Below are 6,376 nucleotides of genomic sequence, written 5' to 3' on the forward strand. Positions count from 1 at the left end.
CTATAAACACACAAACCTCAGTCCTAGATTCCAGCTTAGTTGGATCCTTTTCCAATACATGAGCCGGACACCCCCATACTCTGATATGTTCTAGATTGGGCTTTCGCCCATTCCACAACTCATATGGGGTAGTAGGAACTGATTTAGAAGCTAAGTGGTGTAAGAGATAGGTTGCGGAAAGCAACGCATGCCCCCAAAACGAAGTAGGTAACCGTGCATAACTCATCATCGATCGGACCATGTTTAATAAGGTCCTATTCCTTCTTTCAGCTACGCCATTCTGCTGGGGTGAGCGCGACGCAGTCGTTTGGGATTGAATTCCCGCCACTGATAAGTAGTCCAAAAACTCGGCACTTAGGTATTCGCCTCCGCGATCAGATCGCAATCGCAGGCATTTGATAGTCTTACCATGATGCGTCTCTACTTTAGCCTTAAACTCGTTGAACTTGTCAAAAGTTTCAGACTAGTAGCGCATCAAATAGACATATCCAACTTTCGAGAAGTCATCTATAAAGGTGATGAAGTATCGATAGCCGCCCCTTGCCTCGGTTGACATTGGTCCACACACATCAGTATGAATGAGCTCAAGTACTTCCTTGGCCCTATTTCCCTTTGACCTAAAAGGTCTCTTAGTCATCTTGCCTTCGAGACAGGATTCACACTTCGAAAATGGTTCCTTCTCAAGACCTTTGATAAGATCTTGATCAACCAACGCATGAATCCTTCTTTCGTTGGAATGACCAAGTCTAAGGTGCCATAAATACGTGTCATTCATTGAACTTGAAGGTTCTTTTCTTTTCTTAGAAATTTTCGATGTTGTATTGAGTTCTGATTTATGATGATTAAATTGTGTAGAAGTGATTGTGTACAGATTGCTTTCCATGAGACCACGACAGATATAAGAGCCATCTTTCTTAATAACACAATTGTCATTAAAAGAAATCGAATATCCATCAAAAGACAATTTAGAAATTGAAATTAAATTTCTTCTAAAAGAAGGTATCAACAAAACATTCTTCAAAATAAAAAATCTATCACTAGAAAAGCGTAAATAAACGTCTCCCACTGCAACGGCCGCCACTTTCGTAGCGTCGCCCAGCTGGACTTCGATCTCACGATCATCTAACCGTCTTGTCACCTGCATTAAGTCAGGATCAAAACATATATGATCAGTTGCTCCAGTATCAATTACCCAAGTATGAGTAGATGTCGAAGCCAAACATGACTCGACTACTAGAGCATGGTGCATACCTGTAGCCTTGCCCTTTTTAGGACAATCTGGCTTCCAATGACCTTTCTCTCCACATTTGAAGCACTTTCCAGTTTGCTTCTTATCACTTCTCTGTTTCTTCTTTCCCTTAGCAATATTAGCTGCCACTAGGTTCGGTGCCTTTTTCTTTCCTCTTCTAGGCTTAGACCCAGAGGAATTAGGCGCCAAACTTAGCATGGCTACCTTAGTTTGAACCATAAGGTCCTCCGCCGACTGAAGTTCAGTCAGCAGCTCAGCTAAAGTATAATCCCGCTTGTTCATCTCGAAGTTGAGCTTGAACTGCTGGAAGCTAGGGGGAAGACTCTGAAGGATTATAGTAACCTGGGACTCGGGATCGATCATCCCTCCCAAAACCTCAATCTGATTGAGGTGGCTCATCATCTCGAGGACATGTTGTCTTACAGACGTGCCTTCCTTCATAGACTTCGTCATGATACTCCGAAAAGCTTGAGACTTAGCCGTTCGATTCTGTGTACCAAACAGATTTGTAAGATTTTGCATAATCTCGGCGGCAGTCGCCATGGCAGAATGCTGAGTACTGAAGACATAGATGCCAACATGTAGCACTTAGCCATCTCATTCGCCTTATGCCACAGTTTATGCGCATTCTGAACTCCCACCGAGGCGTTAGCCGCGGGGACTGGAGGCTGCGGAGTAGTGAGTATAGACTTGTACTCTTCAGCTGTGAGAACGATATCCAAGTTTTGTTTCCATTCTATGTAATTTTGGCCCTCGAGTTTGTTTTCTTTGAGAATGGCAGAAAGAGGATTAAAAGACATCTTGACGGATTTTATTGCACTGCAAACAGAAGATTTTACTATTTGTCATAAACTTATGTAAGGAAATTGAGTAGATTAACCATAGAACTTTTCAAAATCTTACAACAGCAAAATTAATAAATTGTATCCTCCTTTGGAGGTTAATGCGCATCAAAACTTTGGCAATTTTACTGGTCACAACACCGACGCATCAATATCTTCCTCCTTTGGAGGTCAACACGCCTAATGTTGCCTAAGCACGACCATCAGATTTAGCATTACAGAATTTTATTTCTACAACATACTCCCATAACAATGTTCATGTGCTGATAACAAAAATCAAGCTATCTCATAAATTCTGATTGAACCCTGAAACTTGCAGTTCCTTAGGATTATTGTCCCCACTTTGCAGGTGGCAATAATATTGGGAACCACTATCTAGTTCATTCTATTTATTATGTGAGAAGTCCGCCCTTATGAACTTACCGTTTTCGTAGGATTATTGTCCCTACTTTGTAGGTGGCGATAATATTAGAAAATCAGCTTCACAAAATTTGGCAGTCCAACCGATGGAGACCATATATAAACTTTAAGTTCATAATTATCGCTTAGACATTTTAGTTATGGTTTTTCATTAATTATCCATTAGCCTTAAGGCAGATTAAGACTAATTAAATTCTGTTGGTATTTAATTGACTGGATAATTACATCTTTTATAATCTTTAATATCTAAGTTTAGGAATTATTAATCTAGAATTTAATTCTTATTCATGTCATACTATAAGATATATCTAAAATAAAGTACATTATTTATAATCTTAATTAGACATGAAAAATTAAATTCATATAATTTCCAAGTTCAAGATTAGGAAGAATATTAATTATATTATTTAATGTAATCTTACATATATCTATCTTATTATAGATTCTAGATATATATTTTATATTTAGGAAACTATTAAATTATTCTTATCTATATCATCTAGGATATTAAATATTCATAGATATAGAAAATAATCTAAATATTCCTAAAATCTAGGGAAATCATCCCAAAATATTTTATTTCATTAAATAATATTATTTTTAATGATATCTATTAATTAAACAATTAAATAATCATTAAAATAATCTTTCGTCAATATCTTGCAATTCGAGGTTGGCACGAATCTACACGATGAATATTTGAACGTATCCTCCGGAGACTCTCGCCGGAGCGGCGAATTCGCCGCCCGACAGCCGCCGGAAGGTCGCGTCGATGGCGCGTTGCTTCCTCCTCCCTTCCGTGGCATCGCTGAATCTCCCTCCGTCGCGTCAGCCATCCGCGCAGCCTCAGCCATGCAGATCCGGCGAACTCCCACTACTCCGGCGGCTCTACACAAACCAGCAGCCGCCGCTTTGAGCGTGGCTTGCTCTTGGCCGTGCGCCACCATTGCGGGCGACTAGGGTTAGGGTTAGGCTTTTGCTAGGGTTTCCGGTGAAAAAGATCGGCGCCTCGGTGGCTCTCGGACGAGTCACTGCGCCTCTTCTCGCCCTTCCGATGCAGCGGGCTCCGGCTAGGGTTGCGGTCTCGATCGGCGGAGCGCACGAGCCCATGCTCGTCAGCGCGTCGCCGCGTGATCGCTGTCCCTCGGCTCCCACTTTGGCGTCGGAATCACCGAGCTTGATCGGGGCTGACTAGGGTTCCGACGAATCTTGGCTGGCAGCGCGCGCGAGCCCTTGCTCGCCGGCGCGTCGCCCCATAGTCGTCGACCCTCGGCTCCCACTCGCTCGACACCCCTACTTCGATCGCACGTAGTGCGATTCGTCCCGGCGCAAGCGCCGACGAATCGCACATCTCGTTTGTTCGAATAATTCAAGTTCTATGATTCGAATGTTCTTGAGTTCAACATGCATAAACAAAAATAACAAAAACACAAGAACATGCTTCGAAATCAAATAAGACATGCATACATGAATTTCGCGAAATTTAAATCCAAATAATCAGAGCCAAAGACTGCCTCTGATACCAATTGTTGGTGCTGGCAGCGGAAGCGGGCGCATAAATAACAATCACATAATAATCAGATCTATTTAGTAGATTATTTAGACAAAACCTATTCGCGTAATTACCACATGTATCATGCTCATAACTTGAATTAATCATGCTTTAAGAATATTGAAACCTAAAACATGCTTTTCTACGGAGCAGAAAAATACCTAAATAATTCTCCAAAGAATTGAAGATGGCTAGCTTCTTCTCCACGTGATGCTTTGAGTACTAAACCACAAATCTTCTCTCTGGTTCCCGAACTGTATCCCAATATCAGTGTGGGCTGATCTTACTAGAATACTAGGACTTAAATAAAGAAGACAGAAGAAATCCTTTTTGGAATAGGAGAGGAATTCGAAAATCCCTACAGCTGGAGGAGCTGTAATTTTCGAAAATTTCAACAAAATAAAAACTTGTATTTTCTGTCTCCTTTATTCTCCTATTTATATTAAGTTCTTTTTGGGCCCAGACAGGGATCTATGGAAGGTTTTGGATATGGGCTCATCCAATTTACTTTTTACTAATTAAATTGAACCCACAATTTAATATAAGTAATAATTGAAATATTACGAGCAGCCACTACAGAAGTAATATTGAACTCTCCCCATCCAAATCCGAAATTACAAGTAATCCGGGTTTCCGTTTAACTTTCATTTCTCGTGCTTAAGATTAAAATGTCCATTAATTAATTAATGTCTGCTACTGACGTAATTAATTATCTTCTTATTAATTCCAAGAGTGGACTTAACATGAAACACTTATTTATTATGCATAGAGCAATCAAACTCCAACTAGCTAGGTTCCGAATAATAAAACCTTGTTTCGCGCTCCTCTTGAGGACATTATCAAACGAGACTCTCCTCGTGCACGATTCAATATAATAGCAATCCTAGCACCGCTAGATATTCATCACCACTACCCAATATATCAGGATAATTGGGTTACGAAAAACCCGCACCATTTGATAAGTCAAAGTAGTGCATAATCAGTACCGTATGCTCAATGCTAACTTACATTGATTAAGAAACAAATATTATCAAGACCTCGCCTTTCAGTAGATAGCCCAAGGTAAGTCTTGCTGTTAGATCCGTTCAGTGCTATACCACACCAATGTCATCTTATTTCAGTAAGGCTTAGAAATATGCGGACTGACATTGCAGCCTTTCTCGATGGATAGTCAAATTCCATCTAGGTTGTGAAATTCATCTTTTTCTTTGTTTAGAACTGACCGTGTTACCTTAAAGTGATGACGCCCACAACCGGTCTACTAAAACATAGACTTAGACTTTGTTAGGTTAACTTGTACATTTGAACATGCATTAACATCCATTAAATGTAAAACATAACAACATTATGACAAAAATAATCTGTTTTATTCCTTGGAAAATAAAATAAGAGTTTTACAGTATTCAATCACTCGAAACGTGATTTCTAGTATACAAACTCTAACAGCTCCTTGGGTTGAACGAAGTCTGCCCTCCTCCGTACGGCGGTCGGTTCTGGGTGGGGCGGTATCGCTTGCTATCGTAGTTGGTCCTACTCTCGTCCCACCTCCTCTTATCATGGTTAGGGCGTGGCGGGGGTAGCGCCTCGGCATACGTAAGGGTCCCACAAACTGCCAATGGCATCCTAATCTCGTGCCTTAGGCCCTCACGAAACTTATCGGCCAGCTTCTCGTCGGTATCTATCTATTCCAGCGCATAGCGGGTCATGTAACAAAGCGCGCGGTCGTATTCGGTCACGGACAGAAATCCCTGAGTGAGGTTGTGGAACTCGGCTGCCTTTGCCTTGCGGTAGCTCTTAGGTATGTACTTGTCGTACACCTCGGTCTTGAAGTCTTCCCACGTCATCCCGTCCACACGATCCTGGGGCATCGTCTTCAGCTTGGTGTCCCACCAAAAGTCGGCGGACCCGGTCAGTTGATGCGTCACACAAATCATCTTCTCCTCGTCGTTGCACACCAAGGTTCTGAAGATGCGTTCCAGAGCACGTACCCAAGTTTTGGTCTCTGCGGGTTCACCCATTGCGTCAAAGGTAGGAGGCTTTTGGTCTAGGAACAGCTTTACGACTTCCCTATCTACTCGGGGAGGTGGTGGTGGCGACGGCGGCCTTGGTTGCGTCACACTTTCTTCCTCCGAAGCCTGGGAAGTGGGTCCCTCGTTCCTTACGTTGCGTCTAGGCGGCATTCTGATTCATTTTCACTCGAGTTGTTAGCGCACTTATTCAAACCCAAAATAGCGATGTAGTATTTTTGAAAGAGAAGTTTAACTCCTTCTACAAGTCGGGTCCAAGGAAAGACCACACAATAGTAATTGTAGA

This window comes from Salvia hispanica, chromosome 2, assembly GCF_029641045.1.
Source record: "Salvia hispanica isolate PSC_SH4W2 chromosome 2, Shi_PSC_v1, whole genome shotgun sequence".
Taxonomy (NCBI): Eukaryota; Viridiplantae; Streptophyta; class Magnoliopsida; order Lamiales; family Lamiaceae; genus Salvia; species Salvia hispanica.